At 46.0% G+C, this 20,955-nt stretch overlaps 1 pseudogene; it reads left to right on the top strand.

Moving 5' to 3' along the window:
• Positions 1–1,822: 1,822 nt before the first annotated feature.
• LOC140902967 (chemerin-like receptor 1) lies at positions 1,823–2,676 on the top strand (annotated as a pseudogene).
• The last annotated feature ends 18,279 nt before the right edge of the window (positions 2,677–20,955 follow it).

Here is a 20,955-nt window from a genome sequence, read left to right as displayed (position 1 = left end):
GAGGGAAAATCACCTTCCTGCTCCTAATTGAGATTCCCCTGTTGATGCATCCCAGCACGGCTGCATCCCTGTTGGCTCTGGGAACTCATGTTGAGCTGAAAACTTCCCCCACACTGGAGGCCTCTAGGCAAATGATGAGAGATGATGTCAGGTTGCAGGCCGGGCTGTGGTTTGTGTGGTCTCTAGCACAGAGCGAGCGTTTCCTTAACATTTCCTGGCCTGTAATATGCCCGGGCAGAGGGGTGGGTTCCCTGCAGCAAAGCCAGGGCTGAGAATCTCATGCATCCATCTTCCAGGGGGGCTCTGTTCGCTTTCCCCAGCCAGGAGGAGCTGGAGGGCAGAGTCCCAGTTGGCATCTCAGATCTAGGACCTCGCCCTGTGGAGTTGGCTGTGCATGACTATCTCAGTCCCTGCTCCCCAGTGGGGGCCCCACTCGCCTGCCGCCAGACGTGGACAGCCAAATGCAGACATCTTGCTAGGGCCCAGCACGGGGGAGGGGTGGGGGGAGCTTGTGGTTCATGTGATGTCTGCATGTAGCTGTGGTTGATGAAGACTTTCGAGGCTTTGCAGATGTGATCAGACCCAGCCACGTCCTGTGATCTCCCCCCATTCCCCCACCCCGATATATCCGCACGTGAACGGCTTCCTGCTCTGGGCTGACCCAGTCTGGGCAAGCTGCAAATGTTGCATCGCAGACCTGGGACGGGGGTTGACTCTGAGACAAAGACACAATTAAAGAAATGAGGTAATCCCTTCAGCTACCCCACTGGATCTCATTCTGACCCCACCCACCCGCTACCTCCTGGATCTCCCCTCTTACTGATGCCCCCATCCACTCCTTTCATCTGCTCTGGATAGAGCCTGTTAAAATTACTTGTGGGTCCTGTTTTCAGAGGTCAGGGTCCACCATCATGCTTGTTGTACACAGACCGTGACCGAGCTTGGAGGCCCCATCTTCCAAGTGCTGCACAGACCCACAGGGAGAAACAGAGAGCTCACACTCTAAACAGACAAATGTTTGGAGGGGAAACTGTGGCATGGGGCCGTGGTGTGACTTGTCCAGGCTCCCCAACCAGTTCAGTGACAGAGTCTGGGATGAAGCCGAGGAGTCCAGACTCCCTGTCTACCCACTAAAATAGACTAGCAATTAAAAATAATCTTTTGACTTGCTACTGGTTTCTTCTTCCCCTGGTGTTTTGCCGGGTGGCTTTTTTGTCATCATTGTCTTTTCAATCTTACTTTTCTCCTTCTGGGGAATTGCTCTCCGTCAGTGGAGGTTTCCATAGGGGTTCTTTCGGTGGGGATTTTGCCCACACGGCTCTATTAACTCAGGCTGCCGCCCCCCCCCCCCGCCCACCAAAATGGCCCAAACCATAAAAAACTACACTTCAAAATGAAGGGGGCGGAGAAGAATCACTTTCAAAAATTCCATTATTTCAAAAGAAAACGGGGGAAACAATCATTCATTAATTTTTTCTAACCAAGAAGGGAATAACCAGCTACTTTGGGAAACTAACAGAAAAAAGATTATTTGGGAATTTTAGTAAGTATTGGTCGGGGGTCTCTCATATCTCTGTCTCTGCATCCTGGACACCCTCATTGTCAACCTCTCTTTGCCTAGAACTCCAACTTTTAAGCAAGAAGCAAAGCTGTGTGTTTCTTAAACATTTGGGTTAGTAGAAACCAAACTCTGTCCGTGTCCTCTCCTGGAGCCCGTTTCATTGCTTTTCCTTCCTTTGCTCAGTACAACGTCTGCACTTCTCGTGCCAAGTCCTGAGGAGGAGGAGGAGGAGGGGATATTGTGACTGCAACTCTTCCAAGAATGGTGTTCCTCCCAGTTCTCTTCCTGGTGCTGTGTGACGTGGCCTTCCTCGCCGGGGTGCCATTCAACGGCTATGTCCTCTCCATCGCCAGCTGCCGTGTGGAGAGGACAGCGAGTGCTGTGTGGTTCTGGAGCTGGGCCGTGGCAGATTTCATCTTCATCGTCTTCCTGCCCCTCAGATTCACCTCCATCTTCATCCTGGACTTAGACTGGGCGAAGGGGCTGAGCAGCACCCTCACCTCCTTCCACATGTTCTTCAGCGCCTTCCTCCTCACGGCCCTCAGTGTCGATCGCTGCATCCTCGTGGCACGCCCTGAGTGGGCCCAGATATGCCGCACACCACCCCTGGCTTTCAGAATGGTTTTGGGCATGTAGGCCCTGTCTGCTGGGTTCAGCTTGTGGTATGGTTATCTCTGGGAGTCCCTGCTCTCACCTGCCAGCACCGACATGAATTTCCAACTAGATGAAGGGAGGGTGAAGGCTGCTGTTGTGATCCAGTTCCTGGTTGGGTTTCTGATCCCACTAACCTTGATCTTGATCCCAACCTTCTACATCTTTCTAGTTGCCAAGCTAAGCAACAGGTTGAACCAGTCCACCAAGCCACTTAAGATCCTTCTTGGTTGATCCCAACCTTTTTCGTCTGCTGGCTACCGTATCACATCTTCTTCCTGCAGATCTCAGCTAAGTACCCTCTGCCTATTCTGAAAATGGGAAGCGCTTTTGCTTGTGTCCTGACATATTTCAACAGTTGCCTCAGCCCCATCTTCTACCTCACCATGGAGGAAGAGTTTGTGAGGTGCTGGCAACATTCACGCAGAGCCCAAAGCACAGAGAATTTGGCGGTGCCTGAATAGGGGAATGGATGGAATTTTCGATATTTGTATGGAGAAAGAAATCTGTTAGCTGTGACCCATAACTTCCTCTTGATCCCAGAATTGTCTTTTTTAGCAAGAGAATTTTTTTTGCCTTACTCAAAGAAAAGCCACAAGAATGATAGCAGGATTCGAAAACCTGCCTTAGAGTGAGAGACTCAAGGAGCCCAATCTATTTAGCTTAACAAAGAGAAGCTGAAGGGGTGACTTGATCATAGTCTGTAAGTACCTACATGGGGAACAACTATTTAATAAAGGGCTCTTCAATCTACCAGAGGAAGGTCTAACACGATCCAGTTGAACCTAGACAAATTCAGACTGGAAAGGAGGTGTAAATTTGTAACAATCAGAGTAACTGACCATTGGAGCAATTTCCCAAGGGTCATGGTAGATTCTCCATCACTGGCAATTTTAAATCAAGCTGGGATGTTTTTTTAAAAGCTCTGCTCTAGGAATTATTTTGGGCAGTTCTCTGGCCTGTGTGATCGGGGAGGTCATATGAGATGATCACACTGGTCTCTTCCAGCCTTGGAATCTATGAATCTATTATTTTAATGAAATATATTGGAGTCTTGTTTTTGTTCATTGTTAGATCATTTTGGGGCACTTGGTTCTTTATGGTCTTTCCTTTTCTGCATCGCTGTGTCATTATTCTTCTCATCATCTCACCTTAACTCCCATAGCAGTGGGGCTCCAGCTCTATTTCTTTCCTATGTGTGTTGAAGATCAATGGGTCTATGAAACAAAGGGAAACATTTTCAAAAGGGTCTAAGTTCTATTTTTAAAAGTCTTTAGGCCCACAGGAACCCAGCTGTGAGTCAATGAGAACACAACATAAGAACATAAGAACGGCCAGACTGAGTCAGACCCAAGGTCCATCTAACCCAGTATCTTGTCTTCTGACAGTTGCCAATGCCAGATGCCCCAGAGGGAATGAACAGAACAGGTCATTATCAAGTGATCCATCCCCAGCTTCTGGAAACAGAGTCTACAGACACCATCCCTGCCCATCTTGGCTAATAGCCATTGATAGACCTATCCTCCATGAACTTATCTCATTCTATTTTGGACCCAATTATAGACTTGGTATTTACAAAATCCTCTGGCAAAGAGTGCCACAGGTTAACTGTGCATTGTGTGAAGAAATGCTTCCTTTTGTTTGTTTTAAACCACCTGCCTATTAATTTCAATAGGTAACTTCTAGTTCTGAGAAGGAATAAATAACACTTCCCTATTTACTTTCTCCACACCTGTCAGGATTTTATAGACCTGTATCATAACCCCCATTAGTCATCTCTTTTCCAAGATGAAAAGTCCCAGTCTTGTTAATCGCTCCTCATATGGAAGATGTCCCATCCCCCTAATAATTTTTGTAGCCCTTTTCTGTACCTTTTCCAATTCCAGTATAGCTTTTCTGAGATGGGGCGACCACATCTGCACACAGTATTCAAGATGTGGGCATACCAGGGATTTATATAAAGGTGATATGATATATTCTGTCTTATTATCTATCCCTTTCTTAATTATTTCCAACATTCTGTTCACTTTTTTGACAGCCACTGCACATTGAGTGGATGATTCCAGAGAACTATCTACAGTGATTCCCAGATCTCTTTCTTGAGTGGAAACAGCTCATTGTATATGGATAGTTGGGATTATATTTTCCAATGTGCATTACTTTGCATTTATTAACACTGAATTTCATCTGCCATTTTGTTGCCCAGTCACTTAGTTTTGTGAGGTCCTGTGACAGGGTGGTGGGTATGAATTGCTTAGCCAGCTCCAATTAAGGGAGGTAGGTTGGAGCTGCCTAGAGAAACCTGCACCTGATTGGCAAAGGGGAACCAGTTGCTAGCCTAATTAGCCCAGGGCTGCATAAAAGCCTCAGAGGAAGGAAGCCAGAGAGGGGCAGACAGAAGGGGAAGGGGAAGGGGAAGGGGAAGGGGAAGCGGAAGCGGAAGCGGAAGCGGAAGCCAGAGCCTGGAAGGAGAGGGATAGCGCTGCCCTGCTGGCTATAAGAAAGAGAAGCCCCTATGGCTGGAACCCCCAGTACTATGTGATGAGAGGTGGTGGGTTTGCAGTGTGTAAATAAACAGAACCAGTGACTGCTAAGCCAGGGTCTCTCTGTGATTTTTATGGCAGAGCAGAGGCGGAACCAAGAGGGGCCCTGCTACGCCCTGCAACAGGTACCTTTACAACTCTTTGCAATCAGCTTTGGACTTAACTATCTTGAGTAGTTTTGTATCATCTGCAAATTTTGCCACCTCATTGTTTACCCCTTTTTACAGATAGTTTACATATATGATGAATAGGACTGGTCCCAGTACAGACACCTGGGAACACCACTATTTACCTCTCTCCATTCTGAAAACTGACCATTTATTCCTGATCTTTGTTTCCTATCTTTTACCCAGTTATTGATCCATGAGAAGCCCTTCCCTCTTATCCCATGACAGCTCACTTTGCTTAAAGAGCCTTTGGTGAGGGACCTTGTCAAGGGCTTTCTGAAAATTTGAGTACAGTACATCATTTGGATCATCCTTGTCCACTCTTTTTTGACCATCTCAAAGAATTCTACTAGATTGGTGAGGCATGATTTTCCTCTAGAAATCCATGTTGACTCTCTCGCAACAAATCATGTTCATCCATGTGTTTGAGAATTCTGTTTTTTACTATAGTTACAACCAGTTTGCTTTGTACTAAAATCAGGCTTACCAGTTTGTTATTGTTGCGATCATCTCTGAAGCCTTTTTTAAAAATTGGTATCACATTAGCTAATCCTCCAGTCATCTGGTACAGAAGCTGATTTAAATGATAGTTTGCATACCACAGCCAGTAGTTCTGTAATTTCATATTTGAGTTCCTTCAGAACTCTTGTTTGAATCCCATCTGGTCCTAGTGACTTATTACTATTTAGTTTATCAATTTGTTCCAAAACCTCCTCTAATGACACCTCAATCTGGGACAGGTCCTCAGATTTGTCACCGAGAAAGAATGACTCAGGTTTGGGCATCTCCCTCACATGCTCAGCTGTGAAGACCGATGCAAAGAATTCATTTAGTTTCTCCGCAATGGCCTTATAGTCCTTGAGTGCTCACAGAAACATAGAGGAGGTCATCTAGTCCAATCCCCTGCTCAAAGCAGGACCAAAACCAACTAAATCAATCCAGCCAAAGCTTTGTCAAGCTGGGCTTAAAAACCTCTAAAGATGGAGATTCCACCACCTCCCTAGGGAACCCATTCCAGTGCTTCACCACCCTCCTAGTGAAATCGTCTTTCCTAATATCCAACCTAGATCTCCTCCACTGCAACTTGAAAACATTGCTCCTTGTTCTGTCATCTGCCACCAATGAGAACAGTCTAGATCCATGCTCTTTGGAACCCCCCTTCAGGTAGTTGAAGGCTGCTATCAAATTCCCCCCTCACTCTTCTCTTCTGCAGACTAAATAAGCTCAGTTCCCTCAGCCTCTCCTCGTAAGTCATATGCCCCAAACCACTAATCATTTTCGTTGCCCTCTGCTGGACTCTCTGCAATTTGTCCACATCCCTTCTGTAGTGGAGGGACCAAAACTGGATGCAATACTCCAGGTGTGGCCTCAGCAGTGCCGAATAGAGGGGAATAATCACTTCCCTTGATCTGCTGGCAATGCTCCTACTAATACAGCCCACAATGCCATTGGTCTTCTTGGCAACAAGGGTACACTGCTGACTCATAGCCAGCTTCTCGTCCACTGTAATCCCCAGTTCCTTTTCTGCAGAACTGCTGCTTAGCCAGTCGGTCCCCAGCCTGTAGCGGTGCATGGGATTCTTCCTTCCTATGTGCAGGACTCTGCACTTGTCCCTGTAGAACCTCATCAGATTTCTTTTGGCCCAATCCTCCAATTTGTCTAGGTCACTCTGGTCCCTTTAACATCTCGAGCGCCCAGTGGCCCCACTGGTTGTTTAGCAGGCTTCCTGCTTCTGATGTACTTACATTTTTTTTGCTGTTTCTTTTTGACTCTTTGGCTAGCTGTTCTTCAAATTCTTTTTTGGCCTTCCTAATTATAGTTTTACACTTCATTTCCCAGAGTTTATTCTCCTTTCTATTTTCCTCACTAAGATTTAACTTCCACTTTTTAAAGGATGCCTTTCTGCCTCTCAAACACTTTTTTACTTTGTTGTTTGGCCATGGGGGCACTTGTTTGGTTCTCTTACTATGTATTTTAATTTGGGGGATACATTTGAGCCTCTGTTATGGTGTCTTAAAAACATTTCCATGCAGCTTGCAGGGATTTCAGTTTTGGCACTGTACCATTTATTTCTGTTTAACTAATTTCCTCATTTCTGTGTTCCCCTTTCTGAAATAAAATGCTACCATGTTAGGCTGATGTGGTGTTTTCGCTGCCACCGGGATGTTAAATTTAATTATATTATGGTCTATATTACCAAGCGGTTCAGTTATATTCACCCTTGGACCAGATCCTGTGCTCCACTTAGGACTAAATCAAGAATTGCCTCTCCCCTTGTGGGTTGACTATCTGCTCCAAGAGGCAGTCATTTGAGGTGACAAGAAACTGTATCTCTGCGTCCCATCCTAAGCTGACATGTATCCAGTCAATACGGGGATACTTGAAATCCCCCATTATTATTGAGTTTTTTATGTTTATAGCCTCGCTAATGTTGCTGACCATTTCACAGTAGCTATCACCATACTGGTCGGGTGGTCAGTAATATATCCCTGCTGCTATATTCTTATTATTCAAGCATGGAATTACTATCCATCGAGATTCTATGATACAGTTGGGTTCATTTAAGATTTTTACTTCATTTGACTCTATGCTTTCTTTCACATATAATGCAAGTCCCCCACCAGTATGACCTGTTCTGTCCTTCTGATATATTGTATTATGGTATTACTGTGTCCCATTGATTATCCTTATTCCACCAAGTTTCTGTGATGCCTATTATATTTATATTTAATATGAGGCACTCTGGTTTACCCATCTTATTATTTAGACTTCTAGCATTTGTATATAAGCACTTAAATGTCACTTTTTAGCTGTCTGCCATTACATGATGTAATTTAATTGACTTGGGCTTCTACGGGTGAGATTTGGAAAAGCACCTCTGTGAGTTAGGTGCTTAAATCATAACATCAATGGGAATTTGGCACCTAACTCCCTTAGCCACTATTAAAAATGTAGTCCTGTCTCTTCATTGCCAAGCCCAGGCCTTCAAAGCTGATGAGCCACCTCCTAAAATATCATGAGATTGGTTTGAAAAGAAAGACATCTGGGTTCTTCTTTTTTGCCTCCTGATTTTTTGGGGCCATTTCAAGCCTTTTTCTGCAACAACGAAGACCAGAAACTTGTGAAAAGAAAAGAGCTGAAATTTCCACCTAATTATCTGATTCCAGGATCTGGGGCTTGGAGGAAAATGAGAAACATGATGAATGCCGCTACCAAATTGTAATATTCAGCTTTTTTAGAAGTCAATGGAGTGAGGAGGTGTTTAAAATATTGGGGACTTTAAATAAAATGTGGGTGGCTGTGGAACGCTATACCTAAAAACAGCACCCTGGAATCCCCATATTCACCACTGTCATATCAATATGAACAAAGTCTGCCTTGTGAGGTATCATTAAAAAGTCTTTATCTGTTGAATTTTAATATCCTACTGAATTGTGTGTGCTGTCATTGTATGGGGAATTAGGAAGTTTTGCTATGTGTTTGTTACTGAAATATGTTGTGATGTTGGAAACACCCAGAACCGGCCTTTCAGGTTCAACAATGGAGGAGCCAGATAGCATTAATGGCTCATCAGCACCCGTCAAGGGAAGAATCCACTAGTCCAGGAAGTGTACACAATGGAGACTGCTTGACCCATGGGGATTGCCTGAGGGCTTGGGAAATCTCAGTTCAGTTTACAAAAGCTGATGCATGTCCTCTCCACATCGGGGGAGACGCCGCCTGAATAATGAACTTACACTGGCCAGGCTTCTGACCAGGACAGGACGGTACAGCTCTGGGGCACAAGGCCTGGGAGCCGGGGGGAATTGATTAGAGCCTCCCTATTGATGGTTCATGAGTGGCTGTGAGAAGCATTCATGGAACTCAGCTGGGTGTGTCCCTGCCCGGGGATGGCTGTGGAAGTGCAGGGCCTGCCCGAGGTTTGTCGCTTGACACAGCATCACAGTGTGAGAGGGATACCCCAGGTTGGTGGGACAGAGGGCTCAGAAGTCCCACAGTCCAGCTTGCACTCCGAGAACCCCGAAACAGTGTTTTTTTTAAACCAGTGTGTCAATAAATCCTGATATGCCTGGCCAAAATTCACTCAGCTTTCACATCGCTGGCCGTTCTCCAGCATCCAACTAATCCCCCAGCCAGTCGTGGAGCAGACACTGTCATGTGGCTCACAGCCAATGAAGCGAGAGATTCATGATCCACTCACAACCTGGCAAGGTCTCTCCAGAATGTTCATGGGGTGACCGGGGGTGAAGGGCGGCAGGTTCCAGCGGCACTTCATGGGCTCAAGCTGGGTCTGGTGAGTCTCCAAGTATGAATGGGCTGAAATTTTGCAATGATGCAGCCACAGTTCAGCTCCTACTCTTGGGCTGTGGCTGCCCCGGATGTGGACGACCCTCTCTGTGGACAGGATCTCAGACCTTTCATCACAAAGGCCCCAGAGCTCAGCCGAGCTTTCTGAGGCTTGCATGGAGCTGGCTGTCTCAGAGGCTTTGCAGACTCAGCTTTGTGAACATCCCCCACCCTCACTGAGCTACCCCCACCCCCACCCCCGTGTGCTCTCCCCGCAAGAAGACAGCTTCCTGTCACCAGACAGAGTCCGTGTTGGGGAAGCTGTGGGTGGTGTATGTGTGTTGAGGGAATGAATTCTGAGATGCCGTGTCTGATTCCCCCAGGACATAGGTAGAAAGTGAGATTAAGCCTTCCAGCTTCCTTGCTAGGGTGAAATCCACAGTGCCTCTCCAGATATGTCTCTGCCCCCCAAGCCCTACCCCAGGTTCCTGCCACCATCCCACCCCCCACAGCAGCACCCTCCAGATCCCTCCCCGCTCCCCATAGCAGACTCCCCAGATCCCTTTCGGCCCCCCCACCTGCTCTCTAAAGCATCCTCCCCAGATCTCTCCCTGACCCCCCAGTCCGTGCTGCATCCCCTGGATTTAAGTGTTTCCCATCATATACAGGGTTTAAAGTTTGATTCAATGGCTCTCAGCACCCCCCCTATACAAATTGTTCCAGGAACCCTGTTCCCTACCCTACCCACTCCCCAAAACAGTGCCCCCCCAAATTCCTTCCTCTCACTTGTATAAACATCCCCCATGCCCCATCCCAGAGGTGGCCACATCTCAGTGTGAAACGACCCTATAGACCAGTGGCTCTCAACCTTTCCAGACTACTGTACCCCTTTCAGGAGTAAAAAGAAAAGGAGGACTTGTGGCACCTTAGAGACTAACCAATTTATTTGAGCATGAGCTTTCGTGAGCTACAGCTCACTTCATCGGATGCATGCCGTGGAAACTGCAGCAGACTTTATATACACACAGAGAATATGAAACAATACCTCCTCCCACCCCACTGTCCTGCTGGTAATAGCTTATCTATGATCACTTTAGATAAGCTATTACCAGCAGGACAGTGGGGTGGGAGGAGGTATTTTTTCATATTCTCTGTGTATAAATAAAGTCTGCTGCAGTTTCCACGGCATGCATCCGATGAAGTGAGCTGTAGCTCACGAAAGCTCATGCTCAAATAAATTGGTTAGTCTCTAAGGTGCCACAAGTCCTCCTTTTCTTTTTATCTAAAGTGATCATCAAGTTGGGCCATTTCCAGCACAAATCCAGGTTTTCTCACCCTCCGCCCCCCCACACACAAATTCACTCTCCTGCTGGTGATAGCCCATCCAAAGTGACAACTCTCTACACACTGTGCATGATAATCAAGTTGGGCCATTTCCTGCACAAATCCAGGTTCTCTCACCCCCTGGAAATGGCCCACCTTGATTATCATGCACATTGTAGGGAGAGTGGTCACTTTGGATGAGCTATTACCAGCAGGATAGTGAGTTTGTGTGTGTGGTTTTTGGGAGGGGGGTGAGGGGGTGAGAGAACCTGGATTTGTGCAGGAAATGGCCCAACTTGATGATCATTTTAGATAAGCTATTACCAGCAGGACAGTGGGGTGGGAGGAGGTATTGTTTCATATTCTCTGTGTGTATATAAATCTCCCCACTCTATTTTCCACTGAATGCATCCGATGAAGTGAGCTGTAGCTCACGAAAGCTCATGCTCAAATAAATTGGTTAGTCTCTAAGGTGCCACAAGTCCTCCTGTTCTTTTTGCGAATACAGACTAACACAGCTGTTACTCTGAAACCTTTCAGGAGTCTCGTTTGTCTTGTAAACCCCTAGGTTTCTCCTCACTTAAAAAGTGTGCTATTGTGTCATAGCACGCTCGTACTGATGGACGGTTTCCGTTCTCATTTTACCATATAATTATAAAATAAATTGATTGGAATTTAAATATTGCACTTACATTCCAGTGGACAGTATATAGAGCAGTATAAACAAGTCATTGTATGAAATTTTAGTTTCTACGGACTATGCGAGTGCTTTTTATGTAGCCTGTTGTAAAACTAGGCAAATATCTAGGTGAGCTGATGTACCCCTTGGAAGATCTCTGCGTACCCGAAGTGGTATGCATACCCCGGGTTGAGAACCTCTGCTATAGACTGGTATCCAAAGGCTCAGGGCTGACGATGGCAGTAAAATCGCATGGCCAGTAGATGGCAGCAGACATGCAATTCAGGTGCTTGTCCTAAACTGGAAATCAAGTCACCCCTTACCCTTACCCTTGGCTTGAGCTTCTACATTAAGCCTCCACAGCGCCACAGCTGCACTGGTGCAGCCTTCCCCGTGTAGACGTGTCCTCTGATCAGCTGAACTGACTGAGCTCCTGGAGTCTCTCTCTGTCAAGCCCGGGGACCAGTCCGTTAATCCTTCTCGTGGCTCTTCTCTGACCCCTCTCCAGCTGCTCAACATCCTTCTTGAAGGGTGGGCGCCAGAACCGGAACCAGGATCCCAGCAGCGGTCGCACCGGGGCTGGATCCGGAGGGGAAATCACCTCCCTGCTGCTAATCGAGACTCCCCTGTTGATGCATCCCAGGGTGGCTCTGGGAGGTCACGTTGAGCTGAAAAGTGTCCCCACACCTGAGGCCTCGAGGCAAATGATGAGGGACGAAGGCAGGTTGGAGGCTGGGCTGTTGTTTGTGTGGTCTCCAGCTCAGAGCGAGAGTTTCCTTAGCATTAGCTGGCCTGTAACGTGGCCCAGGCCGAGGGGTGTGTAACCTGCAGGAAAGGCAGGGCTGGGAATCTCATGTGGCCAACTTCCAGTGGGGCTCTGTTCACTTTCCCTAGCCAGGAGGGGCTGGAGGGCAGAGTCCCAGCTGGTGTCTCTGCTCCTGGCACATCACATGGGGGAGTCAGCTGGACATGGCTGTCTCAACCCCTGCTCTCTTCTGGGGGCCCTGCCGCCTGCCCCCAGATGTGGGTAGCCAAATGCAGACACCTTGTGATTTATGAGACGTCTGCGTGTAGCAGTGGGCGCCAGAGGCCTTCCAGGCTTTGCAGACATGATTGGACCCAGCCACGTCCTGTGATCTCCCGCATTGCCCCCACCCTCCCAGATATATCCCCACATAAACAGCTTCCTGTTGGCACCTAACTCCCTTAACCACTTTTTAAAATTTAGTCCTGTCTCTTCATTGCCAAACCCAAGCCTTCAAAACTCATGAGCAACCCCCTAAGATATCATGAGATTTGTTTGAAAAGAAAGACATTTGGGTTTCTTCTCTTTTTGCCTTACGATTTTTTTTGCGGGGGGCACATTTCAAGCTTTTCTCTGCAAGAACGAAGGCTGGAAACTTAAAAAAAAAGAAAAGAAAGCTGTAATTGCCACATAATCAACCGATTCCAGGATCTGGGGTTTGGAGGAAAAGGACAAGCATGGCGAATGCCGCAACCAAACTGAAACAAAAATACACCAAAAGTTTTAGAAAACAATAAATATCCAGCTCTGTTTTGGAGACCAATGGAGTGAGGAGGTGTATAAAATATTGGGGACTTTAAATAAAATGTGGGTGGATGTGGCACTCTGTACCTCAAAACAGCACCCTGGAACCCCCATATTCACCACGGTCATATAAATATGAACAAAGTCTGCCTTGTGAGGTATCATTAAAAAAGTCTTGATCTGTTGATTATTAATATCCTTGTCAATTGTATGTGCTGTCATTGCATGGGGAGTTATGAAGTTTTGCTGTGTGTCTGTCCCTGAAATGAGTTGTGATGTTGGGAACACCCACAACCAGCCTTTCAGGTTCGACAATGGAGGAGCCAGACAGCGTTACTGGCTCACCAGTACCCATCCAAGAATCCACTATCTCAGGAACTGTATAAAATAGAGATTTCTGAGAGAGAGCATGTAGACAATGGAGACTTTGAACTGTAGCAATTTGGTATCCAGCTGGATATTGAGGAACTGGATATTGAGGAACTGATACCTCCATTTGGTATTCAGCCTGTGAACTGAGGAACTGTAACCTGCTTGAACCATCTGCCAGCGTGACACATGGCTTGATTCAAATCCTGTCTAGTTTATTTAACTCAGACATCAAATTTACTTTTACTTGTTGTGTAAACAGCTGTGATCTCTATGCTTGCTGCTTATAATCACTTTAAATCTGTCTGTAGTTAATAAACCTGCTTTTATATTCTACGTAAAACTGTGTGTTTTGATTGAAGTTCTTGGTAAAACTCAGCTCAGTTTCCAAAGTTGGTGTTTGTGCTCTCCACATCAGGGGAGGCGCAGACTGTGTAATGAACTTTCACTTGCCAGGCTTCTGACCAATGCAGGACTGTACATTTCTGAGCTGCAAGGCCAGGGAGCTGGGGGGAATTGACGGGAGCCTCCCTATTGGTGGTTCATGAGGGGCTGGGAGGTCATTCATGGAACTCAGCAGGGCGTGTCCCTGCCTGGGGATGGCTGTGGAGTGTAGGACCTGCCAGAGGTTTGCAGCCTGACACAGCATCACAGTGTGAGAGGGGTACCCCCAGTTGGTGGGGCACAGGACTCAGATGTCCCACTGTCCACATTGCACAGCAGGAACCCCTTCACAGTGACTTTTTAAACCAGTGTTTCAATGAATCCTGATATTCCCAGTCAAAATTCATGCAGCTTTCGCCCTTCGCTGCATTGCTGGCCATTCTCCAGATTCCAACCCATCCACCAACCAGTTGCGGAGCAAACACAATGTCATGTGTCTGGCAGCCACTGAATCAAGAGAATCACAATCTACTTGTACCCCTGTCAGGATCCTCATTTGTCTTGTGCACCCCCAAGTTTCTCCTCACTTTAAAACTGATTACTTACAAAATCAGATATAAATACACAAGTTTCACAGCACATTAGTACTGATAGTTTACTTTTTTCATTTTACCATATAATTGTAAAATAAATGAATTGGAATATATATATTGTACTTACATTTCAATGGATAGTATATACAGCAGTATAAAAAAGTCATTGTATGAAATTTAAGTTAGTACTGACCATGCTGGTGCTTTTTATGTAGCCTGTTGTAAAATAGATAAATATTTAGATGAACTGATGACGTACCCCCAGGAAGATCTCTGCGTAACCCCAGGGGTAAATGTACCCCTGGTTGAGAACCACTGCTGTAGACTGTTATCCAAAGGCTCAGGGCTGACAATGGCTGTAAAACCACCTGGCCAGTAGATGGAAAAATACATGAAATTCAGTTGCTTGTCTGAAACTGGCGATCAAGTCACCGTGTCACCTTCCCTTTCATTTGGTCTGCACTAGCAACTGATCGTGGTGTAACTACGTCGCTCATGGGTGTGGAAACCCACCACCACCGGGTGACTTTGTTATACTGATCTAACGCCCGGTGTAGACAATGCTTCTCCCATCAGGACAGCTACTGCCTCTTGGGGGGGCTGGATTAACGACGCCGATGTGAGAAGCTCTCCCGTCAGCACAGACAGCGTCTTCACGGAGCTGCTACAGCGCCGCAGCTGCATCGGTGCAGCCTTCCCCGTGTAGACGTGTCCTTTGATAAAATGAACAGCCTCAGCTCCTGGAGTCTTTCTCTGTCAAGCCTGGAGTCCAGTCCATTAGTCCTTCTCATGGCTCTTCTCTGACCCCTCTCCAGATGCTCAACATCCTTCTCGAAGGGTGGGCACCAGAACCAGACATAGGATCCCAGCGGCGGTCACACCAGGGCCAGATCCAGAGGGAAAATCACCTCCCTGCTCCTAATTGAGAAAAGTGTCCCCACACCTGAGGCCTCCAGGCAAATGACGAGAGACGAAGGCAGGTTACAGGCCGGGGTGTGGTTTGTGTGGTCTCTAGCACAGAGCGAGGGTTTCCTTCGTGTTGGCTGGCCTGTTATGTGGTCTGGGGCCGAGGGGTGGGTTCTCTGCAGCAAAGGTAGGGCTGAGAATCTCATGCATCCCACTCCCAGCGGGGCTCTGTTCACTTTCTCCAGCCAGCAGGGGCTGGAGGGCAGAGTCCCGGCTGGCGTCTCTGCTCCTGGGACCTCACACGGTGGAGTCTGTTGGATATGGCTGTCACAGCCCCTGCTCTCTGATGTGGGTCCCGCCCGCCTGCCCACAGAAGTGGACAGCCAAATGCAGACACCTTGCTAAGGACCAGCAGCAGGAGGGGAGCTGTTAGAGGGTGTTCCCTTCACACTCCCACTTCCCTGGTTCTTGTCACACAGACAGCAAGCAGCAAAAGACCAGAAGTCCATAGTGCAGACAATGGGATGTTTATTGGGGTTACTGTCCAGCAAGCATGATTCCAATTTCCCTAACCCCCCCACTTCCTGTTTGACCCTAGTTTATATGGTAACATTCTCAGCTATACTTTAACCAATTATTTTACTGAAATTTAACTAACCAATCCTAACAGATTGTAAAATCATTCTCTAACCAATTGTATCCCACTACCCTAATTAATTTACACCTAGTAAAATTAATTATACAAAAGATAGAAACAATTAGAGAACCAGACAGATTAAGAATAGAAAAGTGCAGGGCATAAAGATAAAGCATTCAGAAAAGAGGGTTTCATAACCACAACCATTGTTAAGTGATTTCTTGCCACACAGGATGCCATCAAACTAAGTTTTCTTTAACCATATTAAGATCTGTTTCTTTATCTGGTGGAGATGGACACTGTCATAAATATAAAGGGAAGGGTAACCACCTTTCTGTATACAGTGCTATAAAATCCCTCCTGGCCAGAGGCAAAATCCTTTCACCTGTAAAGGGTTAAGAAGCTAAGGTAACCTCGCTGACACCTGACCCAAAATGACCAATGAGGGGACAAGATACTTCCAAATCTGGAGGGGAGGAAAAAGGCTTTTGTCTGTCTGTGTGATACCTTTGCCGGGAACAGATCAAGGATGCAAACCCTCCAACTCCTGTAAAGTTAGTAAGTAATCTAGCTAGAAAATGTGTTCTTTGTTTTGGCTTGTAAATTCGCTGTGCTGGAGGGAATGTGTATTCCTGTTTTTGTGTCTTTTTGTAATTTAAGGTTTTGCCTAGAGGGATTCTCTATGTTTGGAATCTGACTGCCTGTGAGATTATCTTCCATTTTAATCTTACAGAGTGTTTCTTTTATCTTTGTTTTGTTCTTCTAATAAAGTTCTGTTTTTTAAGAATCTGATTGGGTTTTTAGGGTCCTAAGAAACCCAAGCTGGTCTGTGCTCAATTTGTTTATTCTCAAGCCTCCCCATGAAAGGGGGTGTAAGGACTTGGGGGCATTGCTGGGGGAAGAGGAACTCCAAGTGGTCCTTCTCCCTGGTTCTTTGTTAGTACGCTTGGTGGTGGCAGCGTACCCTAGTCCCAGGCAAAGATTTTGTGCCTTGGGGAAGTTTTTAACCTAAGCTGGTAGAAATAAGCTTAGGGGGTCTTCCATGCAGGTCCCCGCATCTGTATCCCAGAATTCAGAGTGGGGAAGGAACCTTGACAGACACTATCAAGGTAGGATCGTCTTCCTAACAGCCCAATAGCACCTTATTTCAATGTGACTGGTTTGGGATGTGAGGATGTGACTGTTTGCTTCCCAGCTTAGGGCTGCCCCTACTGCTTAGCCAAAGGCCGTAGCCTAAGAACAAGGCCTCAGGCTATCCCAGTGAGAGAAGGCCCAGACACAGGCAGACTGTGATTTTCATTCTTTGTTTTTATACCCCTGTAACTAGCTAAGTGATAAAAATACACCTAAGCTCTTAAAGAATAGACCTGTACGGGGCAGGCCTGAATTTCTATATTCTAACAGGCGCTTGTGTTTTGTACTGGGACCAGTGCTGTTCAACATATTCATAAACTATCCGGAAAAAGGGGTAAACAGTGAGGTGGCAAATTTGTCAGATGATACAAAACTACTCAAGAGAGTTAAGTCCAAAGAGGACTGCAAGAAGTTACAAAGGTGTCTCACAAAACTGGGTGACTGGGCAACAAAATAGCAGATGAAATTCAGTGATGATAAATGCAAAGTAATGCACATTGGAAACCATAATCCCAACTATACATATACAACGATGGGGTCTAAATTAGCTCTTACTGGCCCCTCTTGTTTTTTAGCAGGCTTCCTGCTTCTGATGTACTTAAATAATTTTTTGCTAATACTTTTTCAGTCTTTGGCTAGTTCTTCGAATCGTTTTTTCTTTCCTAATTATATTTTCAGTTGCCAGAGTTTATGCTCCTTTCTATTTTCCTCAATAATATTTAACTTCCAGTTTCTAAAGGATGCCTTTTTGCCTCTCAAAGCTTCCTTACTTAGTTGTTTATCCATGGTGGCACTTGTTTGGTTCTCTTACTATGTTTTTTAATTTAGGGTATACATTTGAGCTTCTAACATGGTGTTGATAAAAAGGTTCCATGCAGCTTGCAGGGATTTCACTTTTGGCACTGTACCTTTTAATTTCTGTTTATCTAACTTCCTCATTTTTGCGTTGTTCCCCTTTCTGAAATTAACTGCTACCATGGTGGGCTGCTGTGGTGTTTTCACTGCAACAGGGATGTTAAATTTAATTATATTGTCATAGAATCATAGAATATCAGGGTTGGAAGGGACCTCAGGATGTCATCTAGTCCAACCCCTTGCTCAAAGCAGGACCAATCCCCAATTAAATCATCCCAGCCAGGGCTTTGTCAAGCCTGACCTTAAAAACTTCTAAGGAGATTCCACCACCTCCCTAGGTAACGCATTCCAGTGTTTCACCACCCTCCTAGTGAAAAAGTTTTTCCTACCTAAACCTAATATCCAACCTAAACCTCCCCCACTGCAACTTGAGACCATTACTCCTTGTTCTGTCATCTGCTACCACTGAGAACAGTCGAGAGCCATCCTCTTTGGAACCCCCTTTCAGGTAGTTGAAAGCAGCTATCAAATCCCCCCTCATTTTTCTCTTCTGCAGGCTAAACAATCCCAGTTCCCTCAGCCTCTCCTCATAAGTCATGTGTTCCAGTCCCCCAATCATTTTTGTTGCCCTCCACTGGACTCTTTCCAAATTTTCCACCTCCTTCTTGTAGTGTGGGGCCCAAAACTGGACACAGTACTCCAGATGAGGCCTCACCAGTGTCGAATAGAGGGGAACGATCACGTCCCTCGATCTGCTGGCAATGCCCCTACTTATACATCCCAAAATGCCATTGGCCTTCTTGGCAACAAGGGCACATTGTTGACTCATATCCAGCTTCTTGTCCACTGTAACCCCTAGGTCCTTTTCTGCAGAACTGCTGCCGAGCCATTCGGTCCCTAGTCTGTAGTGGTGCATGGGATTCTTCCGTCCTCAGTGCAGAACTCTGCACTTGTCCTTGTTGAACCTCATCAGATTTTTTTTGGCCCAATCCTCTAATTTGTCTAGGGCCCTCTGTATGCTATCCCTACCCTCCAGCATATCTACTTCTCCTCCCAGTTTAGTGTCATCTGCAAACTTGCTGAGGGTGCAATCCACACCATCCTCCAGATCATTAATGAAGATATTGAACAAAACCGGCCCCAGGACCCTTGGGGCACTCCACTTGATACCGGCTGCCAACTAGACATGGAGCCATTGATCACTACCCGTTGAGCCAGACAATCTAGCCAACTTTCTATCCACCTTATAGTCCATTCATCCAGCCCATACTTCTTTAACTTGCTGGCAAGAATACTGTGGGAGACCATGTCAAAAGCTTTGCTAAAGTCAAGGAACAACACGTCCACTGCTTTCCCCTCATCCACAGAGCCAGTTATCTCATCATAGAAGGCAATTAGATTAGTCAGGCATGACTTGCCCTTGGTGAATCCATGCTGACTGTTCCTGATCACTTTCCTCTCCTCTAAAAGCTTCAGAATTGATTCCTTGAGGACCTGCTCCATGATTTTTCCAGGGACTGAGGTGAGGCTGACTAGCCTGTAGTTCCCAGGATCCTCCTCCTTCCCTTTTTTAAAGATGGGCACTACATTAGCCTTTTTCCAGTCGTCCGGGTCTTCCCCCAATCGCCATGAGTTTTCAAAGATAATGGCCAATGGCTCTGCAATCACATCCGCCAACTCCTTTAGCACTCTCGGATGCAACGCATCCGGCCCCATGGACTTGTGCACGTCCAGCTTTTCTAAATAGTCCCGAACCACTTCTTTCTCCACAGCGGGCTGGTCACCTCCTCCCCACGCTGTGCAGCCCAGTGCAGCAGTCTGGGAGCTGACCTTGTTCGTGAAGACAGAGGCAAAAAAAGCATTGAGTACATTATCTTTTTCACATCCTCTGTCACTAGGTTGCCTCCCTCATTCAGTAAGGGGCCCACATTTCCCTTGACTTTCTTCTTGTTGCTAACATACCCGAATAAACCCTTCTTGTTACTCTTAAAATCTCTTGCTAGCTGCAACTCCAGGTGTGATTTCGCCTTCCTGATTTCACTCCTACATGCCCGAGCAATATTTTTATACTCTTCCCTGGTCATTTGTCCAATCTTCCACTCCTTGGAAGCTTCTTTTTTGTGTTTAAGATCAGCAAGGATTTCACTGTTAAGCCAGGCTGGTCACCTGCCATATTTACTATTCTTTCGACACATCGGGATGGTTTGTCCCTGTAACCTCAATAAGGATTCTTTAAAATACAGCCATTATGATCACTATTACCAAGCAGTTCAGTTATATTCACATCTTGGACCAGACCCTGTGCTCTACTTAGCACTAAATCAAGAATTGCCTCTCCTCTTGTCGTTTCCAGGACTAGCTGTTCCAAGAAGCCGTCAATTAAGGTGTCTAGAAACTTTATCTCCTCATCCCATTCTGAGGTGACATGTCTCTAGTCAATCTGGGGATAGTGGAAATCCCCCCTTCTTATTGAGTTGTTTTTGTTCTAATGTCTCTAATTTCCCAGAATATTTCACAGTCACGATCAGCATCCTGGTCAGGTTGTCGGTAGTATATCTCTACTGCTATATTCTTATTATTCAGGTATGGAATTACTCTGCATCGAGATTCTATGGTACAATTCGGGTCATTTCAGATTTTTAATTCATTTGACTCTATGCTTTTTTTGCATATAGTGCCACTCCCCCAGCAGCACGGTCTGGTCTGTCCTTCTGATATAATTTATGCAGTGGTATTACTGAGTCCCATTGATTGTCCTCATTCCACCACATTTCTGTGATGCCTATTATGTCAATCTCCTCATTTAGTACAGGGCACTCTAGTTCACCCATCTTATTATTTAGACTTTTAGCATATGTATATAAGCACTTTAAAAAATTGTCACTTTTTAGCTGTCTGCCATTACATGATGTAATTGAATTGATTTAGGCTTCTATGGATGAGATTTTGAAAAGCACCTATGCGTTAGCATAGCAAAAGATCTTTCCAGCAAGCTGGAAGAAACTATAAAAGAGGGAAAGTGACGTCACCACTTGGCCTCACTCGCCCCACAACTCAACACCTGGAAACATGTTGGGAGGACAAAGACTTTGACCTGGAGAAGTTTGGTATTGGTCTGAAAGACAAGCCCAGCCTGTGTATTGAGGGACTGTCACCTGCTTGTACAATCTGAAAGGGTGAGACATGGCTTGATTAAAATCCTGTCTAATTTATTTTACTCAGACTGTGAATTTACTTTTATTTCTTGTGTAACCAACTCTGATCTCTACACTCACCGCTTATAATCACTTAAAATCCATCTGTCTGTAGTTAATAAA

The sequence above is a fragment of the Lepidochelys kempii genome, chromosome 24, assembly GCF_965140265.1.
Source record: "Lepidochelys kempii isolate rLepKem1 chromosome 24, rLepKem1.hap2, whole genome shotgun sequence".
In the NCBI taxonomy this organism is placed as follows: Eukaryota; Metazoa; Chordata; order Testudines; family Cheloniidae; genus Lepidochelys; species Lepidochelys kempii.
The sequence above is the reverse complement of the archived record's forward strand: the minus strand, read 5'-3'. Positions and strand labels throughout refer to the sequence as shown.